We start from the raw sequence: 23,045 nt of genomic DNA on the forward strand, positions 1-23,045 counted from the left end.
GAATACAGAATTGGACCCACAAATATATGGCCAACTAATTTTTGACAAAGCAGGAAAGAGTATCCAATGGAAAAAGACAGTCTCTTTAGTATGTGGTGCTGGAAGCGGTAGACAGCAGCAAGCAGAGGAATGAAATTGGACTAATTTCTTATACCACACAAAAATACACTCAAAATGAATGAAAGACCTAAATGTGAGACAGGAAACCATCAAAATACTAGAGGAGAAAACAGGCAACAACCTCTTTGACCTAGCCATAGCAACTTCTTACTCGACACCTCTGAAGGCAAGGGAAATAAAAGTAAAAATGAACTATTGGGACCTCATCAAGATAAAAAGTTTATGTACTGCAAAGGAAACAATCAACAAAACTAAAAGGCAACCAATAGAATGGGAGAAGATATTTGCAAATGACCTATTGGATAAAGGGTTCATATTCAAAGTCTATAAAGAACTGAACAAAACTCAACACCTGAAAAACAAATAATCCAGTGAAGAAATGGGCAGAAGACACTTTTCCAAAGAAAACATCCAGATGAGCAATAGACACATGAAAAGATACTCAACATCACTCATCATCAAGGAAATACAAATCAAAACCACATTGAGATACCACCTCACACCAGAGTGGCTAGAATTAACAACTCAAGAAACAACAGCTGCTGGTAAGGATGTGGAGAAATGGAAACTCTCTTACACTAGCGGTGGGAATGCAAACTGGTGCAGCCTCTCTGGAAAATAATATAGAGGTTCCTCAAAAAATTAAAAAGTAGAATTATCCTACAACCCAGCAATAGCACTACTAGGAACTTATCCAAAGGATACAGGAGTGCTGATTCATAGGGGTACATGTACCCCAATGTTTATAGCAGCACTTTAAACAATGGCCAAATTATGGGAAGAGCCCAAATGTCCATCAACTGATGAATGGATAAAGAAGATGTGGTTTATATATACAATGGAATACTACATGGCAATGAGAAAAAATGAAATTTTGCCATTTGCAACAATGTGGATGGAACTGGAGGGTATTATGCTGAGTGAAATAAGTCAGACAGAGAAAGACAGATATCATATATTTTCACTCATATGTGAAATTTGAGAAACTTAAACAGAAGACCATGGGGGAAGGGAAGGAGTAAAAATAGTTTCAAACAGAGAGGGAGGCAAACGATAAAAGACTCATAAATACAGAGAACAAACTAGGGGTTGATGGGGGAACAGGGGAGAGGGGAAAATGGGTGATGGGCATTGAGGAGGACACTTGTTGGGATGAGCACTAGGTGCTGTATGTAAGCAAAGAATCATGGGAATCTACCCCAAAAACCAAGAACTCACTGTATACACTGTATGTTAGCTAACTTGAAAATAATTATATTAAAAAAAAGAAAAGAATAGTGATTGACCATACAGGATCTTTTAAAATCTACTTTGCTGCAACTTTTATAAGAAATCATAGATTTATCTTTTAAGAAACTTTGAGGCTAAGAATTAATGCCAAGAACTCACCATCAGACTTTACTTGGAATACCTATAGATTTCAGTGAATTTCTATTTTCCTGAGGTCCCGAAGATATCCTGAGGTTCCTCAGCCTTTCAGGAAGTGATCTTTCTTACTCATCTGGCAAGGCTACTGGGAACCCTGTATGCAAGGTAGTAGGCCAGGTTTTCCAGGGTTCTTTTAAAGCCAATCTTAGTTCCTAAAAATTATCTGGCCATATTAAATTGTATGCATATTTTCAAACATGAAATTCAAATCAAAGCCTTGGCAATATAACCAATGTTTCCAATTATGTCTTGTTATAAAGAGAATAGATTCTTTATGAAAGTATAGTTAGCATACAATATATTAGTTTCAAGTGTACAACATAGTGATTTATTAATTATATACATTATAAAATGCTCATTACTGTATGTGTAGTTATTGTGTGTCAACATATAAAATTATTACAATATTATTGAATTCCATTCCCTATGCTGTACTTTTTATCCCTGTGACTTTTTTTGTTTTATAGCTGAAAGTTTGTACCTCTTAATCCCCTTCACTTATTTTACCTATTCCCTCACTTCCTTTCCCACTGGCAACCACCAGTTTGTTCTCTGTATTTATGAGTGTATTTCTGTTTTATTGTTTTCTTGTTCATTTGTTTTGTTTTTTTAGATTCCACATATAAGTGAAATCATTAAAAAAAGTATTTTAATTAAAAAAAAAAGATCACCTGGTCCAATCTCCTGACCTTACCTTACAGATATTGGCACACAGACCCAAAAAGGTTAAACAGTTTGCCCAAAGCCACATAGCTTACCAGTTAAGCCATGACTTCTAGTCTAATACTCTTCTTTCTACTTCATACCACCCGGACATTGTCTGGTTCTCCGATGCTACCATGAGCAATACACACTGCTAGGGATAAAGTGAAGCTCTTGGTCCTCTGTAAGGGAAAGGGACATCCTCAGTATGGAAAGCCACCAGCACAGAGAGAAGGGCCAAGTCCCGAATGAGCTGAAGTCTCATTCATGTGTTCCATCTCACATATAAGAGCATCTTCAGTCTCAGAGGGTTTCCTTTTGCAACTTCTCCTTCTTCCCACTAGCTTAGTTGGGCTCAGCCATTCCTTCCCAGCTCCCACAATACATGCATGCTTAACACAAAACCATTGATGGGGAAGGCCACCAGGCCTTCTTTGGGTTGGAGACTGAATGTGAAATCCCGCAGCAACAGGTTGTTAAACCTGTTCTCCACACTATTGTATCTCATCCTCCATCTGAAGGAAGACTGCCAAACCAGTCTCTCTCCTTCCCTAACTATTCCCAAATCCAATTTCCAAAAGCCCAGGTGCCCTTCTCAGTTAATTTCTATTAAAAATAGAATCTATCATTACCACATTCAAGATAGTTTATGCTATTCTCTTTGGAGAACATGAAAAGATATTTCTTTCATTCCTTCATTTGTTCAACAAACAGTGACTACTATGTTCCTGGCACTGAGCATACCAAAACAAATAAATGAAGAATGAAGAATGTGTCTGCTGGCTAAGGCATCTGAGTAACCCAGTAATAACATCTGTTTCAAGAATCCCTAAAGCAGAGAATCTTCCTCATTCACTGCCACCCTGCCCCCCATGGCATTTCATTCAAAGAAATGCTTTGAAGAGCATGTCTTTAATAGATTTCTAATTAAGAGGAAAGGTTCTTTCAAGGTAAACTTGATCTCAGACTGTCAAAAGATGTTTTTCTTTTTTTTTTTAATTTTTTTTTAACGTTTATTTATTTTTGAGACAGAGAGAGACAGAGCATGAATGGGGGAGGGTCAGAGAGAGGGAGACACAGAATCTGAAACAGGCTACAGGCTCTGAGCTGTCAGCACAGAGCCCGACGTGGGGCTCGAACCCACGGACCGCGAGATCATGACCTGAGCCGAACTCGGCCGCCCAACCGACTGAGCCACCCAGGCGCCCCAAAAGATGTTTTTCTTAAAAATAAAAAAAATGAAAATAGCAGGTGGGTTCAGACTAGTATTGCTAATAGCTAATATTGCTAGAAAGAAGGTTGAGGTGATATGTTCACTGCTTCCTTAACAAGAGGAGAAAAGCCTGCTTCTAAATTTGAAGTATGCTCACTGTTTTGATGTAAGAAAACATGTAAGACTCCATCAAACATCTCTTTTGAAGGAGCTCAGAAGCACCCAGTGCAATTTTCTCTAGGACTCAGGTGCACAGCAAATATATCTCAATGAATGAACTTGGCTGTGGATAAACCATTTGCTTCCACTTTCATTTGCAATGAATTCATTCATTTTGCAAAGTTAATGACCCTAACTTGTTAGTGTTAGTTGAGCTTCTGGAATGCTCCCCAGTATCTTAATGCTCCTTCCTTACAAGGCATAAGAAAGTATCCTTTTTAGTATAAAAAGGGACATTTTGGTTCCTTATTTATCTAAATATCTAACTTTTGAGTGAGGAAACTGAGGCCCAGAGTGTTTTGCTCAAGAACACACAGTGTGTTAGCACTAGAGCCAAGACTAAAATAAGCCTCTTAACTCCAAATTGAGAGTTATACTTAAAGGCGCCCATTAAATAACTGTACTCTTTGAAATTTACATAAGAGTTTACTGATTGTTAAGGATCTATTATGTATCATGTACTTTACACACATATTTCTTCTTTTAATCTGTACATAAAACCTCCAAGATAAGGGTCATTAAAAGATGCTGCTAAAGCATTTAAGTATCATCACGTGTAGCACTTAGGGTGTACTGAGTACTTCCTATATATTATCTCCAATTTTCACAAAAATCCTGCAAGGTATGATTATTCCTGTTTCACAAATAATAGACTTGGTTTTCTGAGAGATGAAGCAATTTGCCAAATTCACGCAGCTAGGAAATGATGGGGCTGGATCCAAATCTCAAAGCCTGTGCACTTCCCCTATAATGCTGTCCAGGGAGGCAGCCAGAGATATTCTCCCAACCTAAATAAATGGTATCAGAGACAATCCTCCTCAGCAGGCCTATTGTTTCCCACATAACACCACACCCACAGCATTGCATAGCTGCCTCCACTGACAGTACAACCAGTAAAAGTCAGCAGAGGCTTCCAGGTGGGGCTGAGTGAGCTCTAGTACAGTGGTGCCACATGAAGTGATCCTGCTTTAGGCTCTCAGGGTCTTCTGGGCCTTAGCTTGTCAGAGGAAAACTTGCCCCTATCGTGTCTTTTAGGGGTAGCTTGTATCCTTGAAAATAAGTTCATATTAGCCATATCACAAGATAATAAGAATTATGATAATGATATTGATAAATATCACTTATTGAGTATATGTTATACGTGGTGTGCTTTGCATTCATTGTCTCTAATGGTTATGAAGCTAGACATACCTGCCTAAGAGGCAAAGCCTATTTTCCATTCAGGACACATTCCTCATGTTGAATTATGGTGCTGAAGAGTACCCTAAAGAAAGTGAACAAAGAATTGTTATGGAGAAGGTGGGGGTCTTACCTCATTCTACAGTGATTTACTGAATATTCCCTAGTAAAGGATCATTGCCAAAAGTTTATTTTTCTTGTATAAGTTGTGTTTGATAGCTTACTCTAAAATCAGAACTGTTGATAACATGATCAGTACTCAAGTCTAGAATAAGTCTATTGCTGTTTGCTTTTGGGTTTTTTTTTTGGTGTTCCTTAATAGTTATGTCAAACACTTATGCTATGATGTCTCAGGCAACAATCTGGTAAGATTTTGAGAAATCTTGTCTGTGTCATCATATAATAACACATTTACACATTGGATCATAATATGTGTCACTCCTGGGAAGACTTAGGAAGTTAGGTGGCCTCTTCTATTGCACCTCGATTTTAGTAATTTTTTCGTACTGGTATTTTGGGAACAAAACAGTGTGTTAGGCCAAGGGAGCCATCTCACATCTTACTATGTAGTGGTAGCAACATCTTGTTTGTATCCATATCAGCATCCAAAACCAAACTCATTCTAAAAAGTGGAGACAGGGACTTATTTTCAAAGTGTCTCAAGAGCCTCCTACTCTTTTGCAGCTTTTGGCCCCTTTTGGATGGCTTTGTAAAGCAAGATCAAGACAATAGGAATGAACTGGAGCACTTCAAGTAGAAGCCATTGGTTCTAAAACATGGCAAAATAAGGAAGAGTGAAAGTTCCAGTGTGAGTCCATCCTCCTATGCCCTGTAGAGAAAAAATATGTCCGAGTACTGGCTCTGAGCCCGTGGAAACACTTGATATATTCATGGAGACATTTAACATTCTGACCAAAGAAGAGAGAAGGCCCAATGCAATCTGAGCATTGAAGACTAGGTTCTATTTCATTCCTCCTGCTGGAGCAAATAACCATAGCTCAATTAGCTGAGAAAGAGGTGTTGAATTCATAAGAAAGGCCTTGCATTGTTGTCTAAAATACACCAAAATGGCAAAAAAGCTAAAACCAAAATGCTGGGCTGAGGTTAGATACAGGAAAAGATGTAGACAGGGTATAAAAGCCAAGTATGAAGAGTCATAATGAGCCAAGTTCAGACATGACACAGCTCCAAATACAGTCTAAACATTAGTGATTTCTGGGAAGTTTTCTGCAGATTAGTTTCATCTGTCACATGCAGATTCTTATACCCTATCTTGACATATTGCAGTGATTCAGTTTATTTTGACCACCTACATGTCATTTCCTTTCACAGCTACACAACATACATACACACATAAGCAACATTAGTCTCACTTAAAAATCATATACAAACCAACTGAGACTGGATATTTGTTCAATCAGCCAAATGTTTGGAAAATTTTCCATTCATCTGGGGAAAAAATAAGTTATATCCTTTATCTGAAACTATAAATAAAATTAAAATTCTAGGAGGACTACAGATTTAAACATAAAAAAAGATCATAAATATAAATTAGAGATAATACCTCTAGCTATGGTGGCCTGAAAGGTTGGAAGATCCTCTCTTCAAAAGACAAATAACTGAAAAATTTTTGTTTGTGAAAGCCTATTCAATTTTTTTTTGTTGTTGCTTATTTAGAGAGAGAGGGAGAGAGAGCATGAATGGGGGAGGGACAGAGAGAGAGACAGGAGAGTGAGAATTTAAAGCAGGCTCCACGCTCCATGTAAAGCCTGATGTGTGGCTCAAACTTATAAACTGTGAGATCATGACCTGAGCCGAAATCAAGATCCAGATGCTTCACTAACTGAGCCACCCAGGCGCCCCTCGTATTTTCTATAAGGAGAGCAGGAATCTGAAGCTTCTTGCCTGGGGGGCTCTGATCCTCCACCCCAGCTCATTTGTCAATATTAGTTAATTTTTACTACTAGGGCATGTCTAAGAACATCAGCAGCTTCACTGCTAGGGGCAGATTTAATTTAGGGCAGAGAGTAAAACTCTCACTGGTAGTGTTGCTAATTAAAATAACCAAGCTGGTAAAAAAAAAAAAAAAAAAAAAAAGAATGAGGAAAACCTGTAGCTCTGCTAGGCTGAGGTTGCAGTCCCATCTGGGGCAAGGGGCAGCCCAGTCAGGAATTTATGGGGAGAAATAATAAATAATATAATAACTTATTTCTTAGAAATTAGAAAGCTATCGAAGGGCTAGATAAACTCTGCACACATCCCTGGATGATTGGGAAACTACACACATGTGCAAGGGAGACTTGAGAGAACGTGATATAAAAGGAAAGCCAAAACATTCATGAGAACTGGCTGAATTTTGAATGCATTCCCCAACCCAGAAACAGATTCATTGGCAGAGAGTGGAACTTTTACAAATTCAAGATAGTTGAGCACTAGTGATCCTGCCTAAATCACTAGTTGATCACTAAGCTATGGAGACATAGAGATGACCCACAGGAAGTTAGGCTAAAAAAAATTTTTTAAAGCATGAAAAAACTAAGCAAATTTATCAGTGGCCACTCACAACAAAGGAAATAGATTCTACAGTTTAAGTACAGGAAAGTTACAAAAATAAAGAAAAGAGAATCTCAGAGTGGAAAATTAGAACCTAGAGTTTCAACAAGATATTATCAATATACTATCCAAAATATCAGTGTTAAACAAAAATTATGATATACACAAAGTATCAGAAAAGTGTGACTATATTCAAGAATAAAAGCAGTCAATAGACATGAATTCTGACTGTGCCCAGATGTTGGAAGTAGCAGACAAAGGCATAAAAGCAGCTATTATAAGTATGCATAAGTATTAAAGGAACATATGTTAAAAGAATTAAAGGAAAATACTATAACAACAATTGAAAATAGAGGATCTTAATATAAAAATATAAACTATAAAAAGAACCAAAGAAAAAGTAGAGTTGAAAAATATAACCAACAAAATGAAAAATGGGTTTGAGAATAGATGTGAGATGACAGAAGAAAAAAAGTCCATATAGATTATAGATACTATACTCTCCGAGGAACACAGAGAAAAATTATTGAAGGAAAATAAACAGACCCACAGAGACCCTCCCGACAATATGAAGAATACCAGCATACATGTAACGGGAGTCCCAAAAGAGGAGAGTGAAAGGGACAGAAAAAAAAAAAAAAACTGAAGTAGTAATTCCTGAAAACTTCCCAAATGTGCTGAAAAACATCCATAGGCAGGTTCAAGAAACCCAACAAACCTAAGTAGGATAAATACAAGAGATTCATACATCATAGTCAAATTGTTGAAAGCCAAAGACAATGAGAAAACCTTGAATGCAGTAAGAGAAAAATGACTGTCATGTACAGGAGAACAACAAATATATCACCTGACTTTCTACCAGGAAAAATGGAGGCTAGAAGGCAGTAGAATGACATGCTCAAAGAGGTGAAAGAAAAAGAGTGTTAGCCAATATATCTAACATAACTATCTTTCAAAAGTGAGGGCAAAATAAAGTCACTCAAAGATAAACAAGAACTGAGAAAATGTATAGCAATCAGAACTGTCCCTTGAGAAATACTAAGGGATGACTTTCAGGCTGAAAAAAAAAAAAAAAAAAAAAGATGCCAGTTAGTAACTTGAATTCACACACACACACACACACACACACACACACACACACAAAACAATACTTGAAATGATAATTATGTGGATACTTGCATAAATATGTATTATTCTCTCATTTTTCCCTGAATTTCTTTTCTAAAGTGATTGCCTATCAATAACTATAATGATGTACTGTTGAATTTGAGACATATAAGATACAATACATATGGCAATAATAGCACAGATGAAGGAGGAAGAAATAGAGCTATTCTGGAACAAAGATGTTATATTTTACCAGAACTGCCATTATTAAACTGAAGCAGGTTGCAATAAGTTTAGATACACACTGTAACCTAGACCACCACTTTGAAAATTAATTTTTAAATAGTTAATAAAACAACATAGAAATTGAAATGGCGTACTAAAAATACTTGTTTAACACAAAAGAAGGCAGCAAAAGAGGAAAAAGCAACAAAACAGACATGAGACATACAGAAAACAAACAGCAAAATGGCAAATGTATAGCCAACCATAACAACTAAATTAAATGTGAATGGCAATCATCTTAAACTTCAGTCAAAAGGCAATTATCATCAATCTGGTAAAAAAGCAAGTTCCAAGTATATACTGTCTTCAAGTATGCTTTAGATTTAAGGACAAAAATAGATTGAAAGTACTTTTACTTTATATATACATATATCATGCACAGTTATCATAAATAGCTAGAGTACCTATGTTAGTATCAGCAAAAATATAATTTATGACAGAAATATGGCTAGAGATTAAAGAAGAACACTGTGTAATAATAAAAGGATTACAACATTGGGAACCTATAAAATCTGTAAATATATAGGCACCTAATAGCAGAGTGACAAATAAATGAAGCAAACATTGACAGAATTGAAATAGACAATTTAATAGCTATAGTTGGAGATTGCAAGTCCCTTTTCTCAGTAATTAAACTAGAAATAAAAAAGGACATTGAAGACTTGAACAACTGTAAACTAACATACCTAATACATATAGAACACTCCCTCCAACAACAGCAGATTACATAATGGTTTCAAACCCACATGGAACATTTTCTAGGACACATTAAATCATAAAACAAATCCCAATAAACTTAAAAGGACTAAACTCATGAAATATATTTTGCAACCATGGTAGATCCAAACTGAAAATCAACCACAGAAAGAAATTTGGGAAACCCTCAAAATTTTTGAAAAATATACTTCTAAATAACCCATGAGTCAAAGAAGAAATCACAATGCTAATTAGGTAATATGTCAAACTGAGTGAAAACAAAACCAAACATACCAAAGTGTATGAGTGCAGTTAATGCAATATTCAAAAGAAAACTCATAGCATTAAATGCTTAAATTAGAAGGAAGATCTGTAATCAATAATCTAAGTTTTACCTCAAGAAAGTAGAAACAGAAGAGCAAATCAAACCCAAAGTAAGTACATTGAAAGAAACAATACAGATCAGAGTAGAAATTAATAAAATAAAAACAATAAAGAAAAAAACCAACAAAAATGAAAAGTTGATTCTTTAAAAAGATGAATTGATAAAACTTCTACTAGACTGACAAAAAAGAGATAAAGTATGAATAACCAAAATCAGGAAATAAAAGGGGATATAACCAGCAATCCTACAGAAACTGGAAGGGTTATAAGGGAATATTATGAACAACTTAATGACAGCAAATTATACAAATTAGATGAGATGGATAGATTTCTAGAAAGACAAAAATTACCAAAACTGACTCAATAAGAAATTAAAAATCTAAAAAGACCAATAACAAACGAGAAATTGAATTAGTAATTAAAAATCTTCCCACAAAGCATAGCCTCAGATGACTTTACCAGTGAGTTTTATCAAATATTTAAGGAAAAAATGTAACCAATCCTATATAAACCCTTTCCAAAAATACGTTTATTAGTTTGCCATAAAGAAACACCCCAAACTGAAAGGCCTAAACAACAGAAATGTACTGCCTTATAGTTCTGGAGGCTGGAAGTCTGAGATCATCATGTTGGCAGGGTTGCTACCTTCTGAGGGTAGGAGGGAAGTGTCTGTTCCAGGACTTTCTCCTTGGCTTGTGGATGGCCATTTTCTCCCTCTGTCTTCACATAGTCTTCCCTCTGTGTCAGTGTCCACATTTCCCCTTATAAGTACACCAGTCAGATTAAATTAGGACCTACACTAATGATCTCATTTTAAGTTGATTACCCATGTAAAGACCCCATCTCCAAATAAGGTTACATTCTGAGATACCAGTGGTCAGCACTTCAACATATGAATTCAGTGTAGGGGCACAATGCAATCTATGACAATAGGTGAGGGGCAAACATTTGCCAGCTAATCCTATGGGGCCCATATTATCACCGAGATACCAAAGCAGGACAAAGACATCACAAGTAGAGAAAACTATAGACCAATATCCCTCATGAACATTGATATAAAAAAATCTTTAAAAAATTATATTAGCAAACTGAATACATAAATATGTATATATCTTTAATTGCACACCATGATCAAATGGGCATTGCCTCAGGAAAGGAAGGTTGGTTTAATCTCTGAAAATAAATTAATGTTATATATCATATTAATAGAATAAAGGACAAAAATCACATGATCATCTAAAAAGGTATAGGAAAAAGCATTTGACAAAATCCAATACCCATTCATGAAAACAAAACAAAAGAACTTTCTACAAAGTAGGCAAAATGCAAATTTCCTCAACCTGATAAAGAACTCTAAAAAACCTATAGTTTAGTGTTATACTTAATGGTGAAAGACTGAAAGTTTTCCCCTGAAATCAGGAACAAGACATTCCATTCTTACCACTTCTATTTAAAGTGTGACTGAATCTTTTACCTAAGAATATGCTAGAACAACAAGTAAAAGGCATCCAGACTGGCAAGGAAGAAGTAAAACTGTCCTTATTTACAGATGATGTGTGTAGAAAATCTGATGGGATCTACAAAAAATTTACTAGAAGTAATGAGTAAGTTTAACAAGTTTGCAGGATACAAAACCAATTACAAAAATCAACCCTATTTCTGTATCTTGGCAACAAACAATCTAAAAATGAAATTAAGAAAATAGTGATAAAAAGAATTTAGAAAAATGTTATCAAAATAAGTGTAAGACTGAGAACTTCAAAACAACGTTTTTAAAAGATCTAAATAAATGGAGAAGCATACCATATTCATAGGTTGGAAAACGCAAATTGTTAGTATGGCGATTCTACCCAAATTGATCTGCTGATTCAGATGCAATCCCTATCAAACTCCCAACAAAATTGTTTTTGTAGAAATTAGCAAGTTGACCTTAAAATGTATTTGAAAATGCCAAAGTCCTAGACTAGCCAATACAAGTTTGAAAAAGAAAGAGAAATTGAAAAATTCACATTACTTCACTTTAAAATGTACTGTAAAACACAGTAATCGAGAAAGTGTTGTATAAGGATAGATGCATTGATCAATGGAATAGAATAAAGAATATAGAAATATGCCCCTACATTAACAGACAATTTATTTTCAACAAGAGGCCAAGACAATCCACTGTAGAAAAGACAGGTTTTTTTTTTTTCCAGCAAATAGTGCAAACACAATGGGATATGTATATGCAAATAAATGAATTTAGACCTTTACCTCACACCATACGCAAAAGTTTAGTTAAAATGGACCATAAGCTTCAATATGGAGCTAAAGCTATAGAACTTATAAAAGAAAAAAGGAGGGAATCTCTGTGGCCTTGGATTAGACAAAATATTCTTAGATTTGACATCACAAGCATGATCCATAAGAGAAAGAATTGATAAATTGCACTTCAACAAAATTTAACTTTTGCTCTTCAAAAGATACCATGAAGAAGATAAAAAGACAAATCCTGCACTTGGAGAAAATATTTGAAAATCATGTATTTGAAAAAGGACATACATCTACATCAGGCAAAGAATTCTTATAGCTCAATAATGAGAAGGCAATTTAAAATATGCAAAAGAGAGGTACCTGGGTGGCTCAGTCGATTAAGCATCAGATTCTTGATTTTGGCTCAGGTCATGATGTCACAGTTGTGAGAAGCCCTGCATTGAGCTCTGTGCTAGGTATGGAGGCTGCTTAAGATTCTGTCTCTCCCTCTCCCTATGCCCTTCTCCCACATGCATGCGTGCACATACGCATGCACACGCTCTCTCTCTCTCTCTCTCAAAATAAATAAACATTTTTAAAAAATGATGTAGCAATTCTACTCCTAAGTATCTACTGAAAATAAATGTAGAAGGCATACATCTACACGAAGATTTACATGTGAACCTTTTAAGTAATATCATTTATTTAATGTGAAACTGGATATAATTCAAATGTCCATCCACTGGTGAATAGATAAACTAAGTGTGGTGTATCTGTATGTCTGCATATATGCACAAGGAAATGCTATTTAGCACTAAAAAGAAACAATCTAATGATATACCATGAATATACCTCATAATCATTATTCTAAATGAAAGAAGACAGGTACAAAAGATGAAATATTGCCTGGTTCCATTTATATGAAAATGCAAATCTATAAAAATAAAAAGCAGATCAGTGGTTGCCTAAGTCTAAGGGTGAGGGTGAAAAATAACTACGAATAGATATGAGGGAATTTTTGAGGGAAATGTCTTAAAACTGGATAGTTGCACAACTCTGCACATTTGCAAAAATAAAACAGTACATTTATCTTGGGTAAATTTTTTGCTTGTAAATTATATCTCAATAAAACCTTTAATTAAAAAGGAAAAAAGCACTAGAAGAGAAATAGAATAAATAATATATGTTTATTAAGTATTGTAGAAGCAAGTGATGTGGGAATGAAAAAAATATTTTAAAGGAATAATTGACAATTTGCTAAAGAAAGGGGAGTGTGAAGGAGAGGAAGGCATTAAAAGTACCAGTTTTCACATCAAAGTTGGTCATCTAAGCTGCTCTATGGTGTAAAATATTACTATTCAGTTCAGTTGAGTTTGATAGGCAATTGAAAATGCAACCCTGGAGCTCAAAGAGATGTCAGTTTGAAGGATGCAGATTTGGAAATCTTCCATGGAGTTGAAATCATGAGAGTGGATGAGATCATGAGGAAGAATATTGAGAGCAAGGAGGACAGGACAGGACCTTGCAGAATACCCTCACCTGAGGAGCCTGAAGAGGAAGTTAGAATAGAGATAGCTACGGAATTTTAAAGGGCAAAAAAAAAACCCAAAAAACAAAAACCTGTACCTTTATGAGAGTCACCCTGAAGAACAGACATGGTGATGGGAGACTCACACAGAGACACAGACCAGTGTCAGGCAACGCACACACCGAAGGGTGCGGTATTTTCTAGATAATAAAGATTGAAAATGTGACAGCTTTTGTTTTTTTGCCTAACCTCATCAATTTATTTAGAAGAAACATTTTGGGAGTGCCTGGGTGTCTCTGTTGGTTAAGCATCTGACTCTTGGTTTCAGCTCAGGTCATGATCTTACAGTTCATGAGTTCTGCACTGACTTGAGCCTACTTAGGATTCTCTCCTTCTCTCTGCCCCTCCCCTGCTTACTCCCTCTCTCTCTCTCTTTCTCAAAATGAATGATTGAATGAATAAGAAACATTTTGGCTTTGGTTTGTTTTTGTTGTTATTATGTATTATATTTCCAAGTAGATAATACATTAATCAATATGATTTTTAAATTAAAGCAATATAAAAAAAAAAACACATAGAGCACCTCCCTACCTCCCAATAGATAACAACTTATAATAGTTCTCTGCTTTTCTTAGGGAAGGTATTTTGAAAGAGACACAGGATTTGAGTGCAATTATGTAAAACGGGGTGAAAATAATAAGAGGTGAGGGAAGAAGTTGAAAGGACAGGGAAGGGGAGACAGGGATAGAAAAAGAACACAGAGAAGATACAAAGGTGGAGATTGGGGAATCTTATGTGGAGCTTAGTTGACATTTCCTGGGTCCCTGTTCCAGGCCCACAGCCCTGTGTCTACCTTGCCTCCTTATGCAGAATCTGACCTTATTTGCTGGGACAGCAACATTGACCCTCTTCTTATATCTGTGCCCACATCTCTGCCTATTGCCTCCGTCCCTGTGGGGATGGGGACAAGAAGGCTGCTCAGGTTTTAAAGAGGTGCAAGTTTTCAATATAGTCCTCAGAAACTCAGTTATAAATGCAATGCATACTTCTGGATCTTGTTACTATAAACAACATCATCGGGACAACTGAAGACACTCGAATTTAGATGGTGGTAATGTGTCAGTGTTCATATCCCAATTTCAATGGTAATATCGTGTTTATATAGGAAATCCCCTGCTTTGCAGGAACTACTAGAATATTTAGAGCAGAAAATCATGTGGGCAGCTTACTCTCAAATGGTTTGGGTGGGGGGAGGGAGTTCTTGTACTATATTTGCAACTTTTCTATAAATTCGAAATTGTTTCAAATTAAAAAAAAAACTCTATGTTAGTGGGTAGGTTGGTTTGATGTTATGTTTTTGAATTGTTGGTTAGAAAACCCAACAGAATGGAACAGGAAAGGGAGGGGGGCATGTGTTCCCCAGTCCTGGTTTTTGCAGAACTCGGGGTTACATAAGACTAAAAGTAACCCTGTTTGCCTTGCAAAATGTAAACAAAGGCATTACACTTGCACAGGGTAATAATGTGCTTTCCTCATCCCAGCTAACAGCAGGACTCCAGTAATCAGACCAAATAAGCCCAGTCAATGGCGCTGGGAAGGTTGGCTCCCAGAAAGGAAGGCAATTTAAGTAATTAGCCAGTCTTTATGGCAGGATCATCTCCCAGCCACAGCAGGGTGTGAGGGAGCACATGGCTGTTATGCAATAAAGGCAGTCCTTCATTTTTACACTCTCTTCTTCTAACTCAAACTTTCAAAGCATGCCCAGAGAGGACACTTTTCCTCACTGATTCTCAGTGTCCCAGATGGAAAAAAGGCTGATGGCTGAGCCCAACCAGCACATGCTGACAAGCTTTTGTTTCATTTGGGTTTGTTTCCAGATGAAAACAGCTTCATTGTTTGCCCGGATTATAAAAGGAATCTATGCTTGTTATTAAAACAAATTGGGGTGCCTAGGTGGCTCAGTCGGTTAGGTGTCCGACTTTGGCTCAGGTCATGATCTCGCAGTTCCTGAGTTCGAGTCCCACGTCAGGCTCTATGCTGACAGCTCAGAGCCTGAAGCCTGCTTCGGATTCTGTGTCTCCCTCTCTCTTTGCCCCTCCTCCACTCATGCTCTGTCTCAAAAATAAATAAAACATTTTAAAAAATTAAAAAAAACAAATTTAGACAAAAACAAATAAGGACAGCTATAAAGTTGAAAGTTAAAACTATCTATAATCTTCCCAACCAGAGAAAGCTAGGGCTCATATTTTGGTCTATTAGCCTTCAAGTTTGTGTAATCATAAATAAAAGTATAATTATACTAAAGAAACTGCATAATAACCATCATGATCTTTATTTTCCTCTTAATCATAGTCATCTTTATTTATTAATAAATACAAATTCATGACATCATACTACAGAGAGACCTTTGCTCAGATAACCCAAGAAAAAAATAGGCAAACAACTTGAGCGGTCTTTTGAGGGCAATTCCCAATAAATATTAAAAGAATGCTCAGCTTCATTACTCATCAGGAAAATTCATATTAAAACCATGATTTCCCACTGGAAGGGCTAAAATGGAGACAAATAAAAAGCACATGGTAGCAAGAATATGAAGCCGGCTGACCTATCATAGATTTCTGGGGGTTGTAAATTGGTATAACCACTTTGGAAAACTGTTTGGTAGTATCTATTAAGACTAATCATATGTATACATAGAGGTCAGTAGTTCTATTCCTAGGTAGACAACCAACAGAAATGAATATTTGTGTTCACTGAAACACGGGTACAAGAAGGTACATAGCCTCATTATCCATGATAGGTCCATACTGGAAATAACCCAATGTCCACATATAATAGAATGGATAAACAAACTATGGCATATCTATAATGGAATACTATATAATAATGAGAACGAAATGGATCACAACTACACATAACAATGTGAATGACTCCCACAAACATGGTGTTGAGAAACAGAAGCCAGCCACAGAAGATTATACGTGGTGTGATCCATTTATAGAAATGAGACACTAAGAGCAAGCTGACTCATCAGGTAAAGCCAGGATAGATGTTACCCTTCTCAGGACATAGGGACTACCAGGGGTACATGGGGACTTTTGGGGTATGGCAAAGTTCTCCTTCTTGATCTGCATGCTCGATATATACATGTGTTCACTGAGTGAAGTTTATCAAGCTGTGCCCTTAGGATGTATGTATTTTTCTGTATTTGTATGTCAGTATGTAAATATACTATAGACAGACTACTAATAAAATTAAACTAATTAACTCTCCAAAGCCTAGAATCAATTGGATCGTATTCAGAAAGTTTTTTCTCACAAACTGTAGGAGTTTCCTGGGGCACCTGGGTGGCTCAGTCTGTTAAACATCAGACTCTTGATTTTGACTCAGGTCATGATCTCATAGTTGATGAGTTTGAGCCCACTGTCAGTGCAGAGCCTGCTTGAAATCTCTCTCTCTTCCCCTCCCCTGCTTGCACTTTCTCTCTCTCTCTCAAAAATAAATGAATGAATACATACATACATACATACATACATACATACATTTTTTTAAAATTACAGGAGTTTTCCTTGGGGCGCCTGGGTGGCTCAGTTGGTTGAGCATCTGACTTCAGTTTAGGTCATGATCTCACGGTTCATGGGTTTGAGCCCTGCATCTGGCTCTGTGCTGACAGCTTGGAGCCCAGAGCCGGCTTCAGATTCTGTGTCTCCCTCTTTCTCTCTCTGCCCCACCCTCGCTCACACTCTTTCTCTCTCTCAAAAATAAATAAATGTTTAAAAAAATCATAGACATTTCCTAGTTAAGGCAAAACAACATCCAAAATTCATACTATATTAGTGGCATTTCCACTTTGAACCCTCTTCCACTATTTTGACCTGTATCTACCTGTCTCCTTTCAGTATGCATTGCTATGTCAAGTAATGGAGAATATTCCAACCCTTGTCCCCTACAGTGACCCCCAAAGGACCAGAACAATGGTTCTTACTAGGGCTTACATTGGAAGCACCTGAAACCCACGTGCATCTATGCAAGGGCAAGTCAGGTTATGAATTGCATGTTGTAGAGATGCTATTGACCGCCACCCAGCTTCTGCCTCAGAGCTGAAGTACTCGTATTCCTAGCTGCAGGAAATGTTGCTTGATAAGGACTCAAGAGAGTCTGTCCCCAGAAATTATTTTCTGCAGAATGAAGCTGCCAGCTCAAGGTTAGGCTCCTTCCTGGGGCAGCCTACATCCAGTGACTGGTCCATACAGGGATACAAAGGCTGGCTCCTGCATCAATGGGGGACAATGCTGAAGGCTTATCCCAGCTCCTGGGTGTTCCATGACTTGGCTCAAGCCTTTGTTGAAATGTATCACAGTTCAAATTTTTCTTCTGTTCAGTCTTGGTTCCCTGATCCCCACCCAGGCATTGTATCTGAGAATACTCCCCCATAAGCCTCCAGTATGCAAAGCTCCATTTTAAAGTTTGTTTCCCAGGGGACCTGACCTGAGACGTTCACTTATGAATAAGAGTTCAAAATACATGCTGCACCATTGTAAGCCAATGTTGTCCAGGGTAGGCTTAATGGAAAAGGTGAAACTTTAAGTCCACACAGACTTGATGATTTTGGAGAAGCCACCTTACAGTTTGCCAGATGAGAACCTCCCCCCCAGGAAAGTCTAAGGTTAAAAGTATAGATGGGCAAAGGAAGTGGGGGAAACCATTGCAAAGGTTGGCCTAACCAGAGCAGAATGGCTTTACTGGGAAATAGAGGCACAAGGTTTCATAGACCAGCTAGTGTTCGTTGCCAAAAAAAAAAAAAAAAAAAAAAAAAGAAAAGAAAAAAGAAAAGAAAAGAAAAGAAAAGAAGGCTTGGCTAGAAATTGGTTTTAATTAAACAGAGTCCCTGTGATGATTTTTTGACAAGTGATTGATTAATAGACGTGATGCTGCTTTTGGATAAACCTAGCAGTGAGATACAAGACTGATTGCAGGTGAGATTGGCAACTTGAAGACCAGCCTGGCAGATGGGGCTGCAATCTTAGCAAAGGCGAGATGTGCCCAGGCTGTAAATAGCTCACAGGATGGATAAGATGAGAGCCATGAGAAAGAGGAATCAGACTTGTTCAGTGGGGCAACACCAAGCTATTAAGGAAGGATCAGCAAAATGCAAGGAAGCCCATTAAACCAGAGAGCTATCCAACAATGAATTGGACTTCTCTTTGGCAGAGGGGGACTCACATCCCTAGAGACTTTACAAAGAAGCTGATGGTTTCTTATTAAAGGTAAGAGGGTCCAGCAATGAGTAGAAGGTTAAACTACAGTCCCTTTAATCTCACTTTTAAGCCTTCTGCAAAAATGAAGAGGAAAGCTTAATTCTGCCACGGAAGAAGTAGCTCCACTTACGTGGCTGGAGATGCAGGGTTGAAGAAATGTTTTTAAGTTGTCTCCGCGTTTTCCAAAACAGAGGAAGGGACGCATTTGGTTAAACTGTCTCTAGTGTGAAAGTTTAATGGTGGGGCTTTTTTTTTATTATTTATTATTTGTTATTTATTTTTTTAATGGTGGGGCATTTTAGAACAATAAAGTGGAAAATCTGCTTCTACATATAATGCATGTGGCATCTTGCACCAACCACAGGACAGAAGCAACACAGGAGGGCTCTCACTCCCAGCTTTGAAAATGGAGCTTCTCACTGCTGCTGGCTCATGGTGGTTCTTTCCTCTCACAGCTTCTGTACTGTTTGAGGAGAAAAGGGATTCCTAGCAGCAGCAAGGCAAGGCTTCAACATTGCCTATTAGTTTCATCGTCCTCACTGCTGCCGTGGGGCGAGTGGAGGGTGTCCGATGCTTCTGCAGTGCCGAGGTCAGCATCTTCAGGCTTAGCCAGATGGTTTTCCTTTCACCTTCTGGTTAAAATTGGACTGACGCATCCTGGGTCTTTTAAAGAATCCATTACTTTGTTGAGAGTTTTTCTGGTGACTCTGTTTCATTCTGGAGTTTTGTTTTGATTTGTATCTTTGCTCAGATTTTAAAAAGGACTCTGTGACATTTAATATTTATAATATATTTCTTTTTATTATATATTTTTAATGTCTTATTTATTTTTGAGAGCAATCAGGGGAGGGGCAGAGAAAGAGGGGGACAGAGGATCCAAAGCGGGTTTTGCGCTGATAGCAGTGAGCCCAATGTGGGACTCGAACACAGGAACCGTCAGACCATGACCTGAGCCAAAGTCAGAAGCTCAACTGACTGAGCCACCAGGTGTCCCTATTATATTTCTAAGATCAATTCCTTTCTTTCTGCCTCACTTCTTTTTCTTTCTCAAGTTTGACTTTATTATACTGATATTTTCTTCTCCCCATCCCACCTTCCTGCCCACTTCTGAGGCCTGTCATTCTTCATGGTTTCCCACTTAGGGAGACGATATTTTTGGTTCATACTAAAAAGAATATGAAAACAGAAGGTATTTGACTCACCTCCTTCCTCACACTGTGAGCCTCCATCTTTTGAACGTCTGACATTTGTTCCCAGAATGCCAGTCCTGTTTGTAGTATCCGCCAGAACTGCATGGGAGCACGGGCCTGCTGGTCTAGCATGCGGTGTAAAGGTTCAGGGCACATGATGACCACTGCGTGGTTTTAGATTTCCTGCCTCAAGTTCACATGTCTGAGACCACTTTTGCTCCTATTGCCAGGCTAACCGCAGGAGTCAGAAAGGGGAAATGTATTTTCATTGGAGAATCTTATGTTGAAGAGAAGAACATTCTTTCAGCAAAAACAAGCTATAAACACGACTGTTTTTCAAAGGGCTGAGGGAAAAAAATTGCCAAGAGACACTTTTGAAACAGTTAAAGACAACAGCAAGCTCTGCAAAATTGCCATTAGAGTCAACCTGGGTGGGTCATCTGTGATGAGGTTTTCACCTGTTTCTGATTTCTACAGGCCAAGGGACAGACATGAGTGTGCTAGGGAGTGTTATTCTTTTCAAGGACACCTACAGCCCATAATTTAGTGCCAAAATCCTTATGGCAAAAGAGTAAAACCACATATCTGTACAGGTTTGTATTCTTTCAGTCAGAGAGGTTCTAGAACAGGCTTTCCCTTCAGACTTCTTGATGTATAAACCTTCCTGTGTGATGTTGGCTCATTACCCTGTAAATGAGGTCAGGGCCATTAGTTCAGCATCCTGGGGACTGGTTTGCTGTTCTGTTCCATGGCCACTGACCACAGCTCTAACATCAGTCCGCAATGGTATGCCTGTGTTTAGTATGTTAGTAGTCACGAGAAATCCAGGAAATACTTGTGTTTCAACTGGGAAAAAAAAAATATGTGCAATACCCAGGAGAATGTGGCTTTCTTACCCCATCCTCTCCCCCTTGTTTTCTTCAGAAGGTCCTTTTAAAAGTTTAACACATATTTCTGCAGTTTCCATCTTTTAAGAACAGTAGGTCAAATATAGACAGGAGAACTCACCCACACTGACCTTATACACCCAGTGTTCACCCCTCCCTTCAGGGATCTACAATTCTTCATTTCTTAGGAATTCTTGCAAAGCCTCTTTACAGATATGTAAGAAATATGCATATAGAGGGGCACCTGGGTGGCTCAGTTGGTTGAATGGCTGACTTCAGCTCAGGCCATGATCCCACAGTTTGTGGATTTGAGCCCCACATGGGTCTTGCTGCTATCAGCACGGAGTCTGCTTTAGATCCTCTGTTCCCCTCTCTCTCTCTCTCCCCCTCCCTGGCTTGCACTCTTTCTCTCTCTCAAAAATAAATAAACATTTTAAAATATCTTTTTTTTTAAAAAAAAAGAATGTGCATATAGATACTTATTGTCCCATTTTTTAGCACACAAAAAATAGTAGGTTCTAATCTTTTTTTTCATTGAACAATGATTTGGGGGGAAACTTGAGTTTCAAATGAGTACATAGAGAGTTTCATTCTTTTCATGGCCTCATAGTAGTCCACTTGTCCCACAATTTATTTAACAGCTTATATTGGTAGACATTTGGCTAATTTGAAATGCTTTGCATTGCAATGAATAACCAGAAAATCCTTAGCCTATTTCTGTAGGATACATTCCTAGAAGTGGAACTGAGAAGGATATACATTTGCAGTAGAGATTACCAAACTGCCTCTCCTAGGGGTTGCTTACTTCTTTAAAATGTAATTTTTTAACATTTATTTATTTTTGAGAGAGAGAGTTAGAAAGAGCAAGCATACATGCGAGAATTGGAGAGGGACAGAGAAAGAGGGAGACAGATGATCCTAAGCAGGCTTTGTGCTGACAGCAGAGAGCCCCACACAGGACTCAAACTCAAAAACTGTGAGATCATGACCTGAACTGAAGTCGGATACTTAAGCAACTGAGCTACCCAGACACCCCGATGTATAATATGTAATTGTTTAAAACAATGTACCTTAACTTAATAACATATAAGAAATTAACCTGAGGGATGACTGGCTGGCTCAGTTGGTAGAACATGCAACTCTTGATCTTGGGGTCATGAGTTCAAGCCCCATGTTGGGTGTAGAGATTATAAATGATTATAATAATAGATTATAATAATAAGTAAATAAATAATTCTGAGGAACCAAATAAACCCCAAATTTCTTTTAAAAAAATTAACTAGAAATGGAACAAGAATGACCTAAATGTAAGATTCAAACTATGAGACTCTTAGATCACATGGGTAATCCTCACAATCTCAGATTTGGCAGTGAATTTTTAGATCTGATACCAAATACAAGCAACTAATATCCAGAATATACAGAACTGTTACAATTCAACAAACAAAAACACAACCCAGTTAAAACTTGAGTGAAGAATCTGTGACAACATTTCTCCAAAAAAGATCTACAAATTGCCAACAAACACAAGAACAGATGCTTAACATTAGCATCTTTACAATTAAATAGTACAATTTTTAAAAAAGTATTAAAGCATAGACCCTAAAAACAAAAACCAAAAAGCCTCAATGAGATACCACTTCAACCTACTAGGATGGATATAATGGAAAAGAAACATTAAAAATAGAATAAAGCAAGTGTTGGTGAGGATGTAGAGAAATTGGAATATTTGTACATTTATGGTCAAAATGTAAAACGGGATAGCCACTGTAGAAAACGGTCAGGCAGGTCTCAAAACATTAAAAAAAGAGTTACTATTTGACTCAACTAATTCTCTCCAGAGCAATGAAAATATATATCCACACCAAAACTTGCACACAAATATTTGTAGCACCATAGCTTATAACAACTCAAATGTCTGTCAACTGATTAATGGTAAACAAAATGTGGCATATCTGTACCATGGAATATTATTTGGCCGTAGAAAGGAATGAAGTATAGATATACACTATAACATGGATGAACCTTGAAAACATCACATTAAATGAAAGAAGCCAGTCACAA

General features: G+C 37.4%; 1 long non-coding RNA gene across 2 annotated transcripts in view; it reads right to left on the reverse strand.

The window, feature by feature from the left end:
- LOC144617173 (uncharacterized) overlaps positions 1-21,197 on the reverse strand; it is a 32,690-nt gene extending 11,493 nt beyond the window's left edge. Inside the window, exons 1-3 of one of the 2 annotated variants that reach the window (XR_013557341.2) lie at positions 20,107-21,197; positions 4,874-4,946; positions 1,972-2,432 (exon numbers count right to left, since the gene is read on the reverse strand). This is a non-coding gene — a long non-coding RNA (uncharacterized LOC144617173). Of the gene's footprint in view, positions 1-1,971; positions 2,433-4,873; positions 4,947-20,106 lie in introns of those variants that run through there. The other variant, XR_013557342.2, reaches the window with a different exon arrangement.
- Positions 21,198-23,045: the final 1,848 nt, after the last annotated feature.

Source organism: Panthera onca, chromosome C1, assembly GCF_046562875.1.
Source record: "Panthera onca isolate mPanOnc1 chromosome C1, mPanOnc1 haplotype 2, whole genome shotgun sequence".
NCBI lineage: Eukaryota > Metazoa > Chordata > Mammalia > Carnivora > Felidae > Panthera > Panthera onca.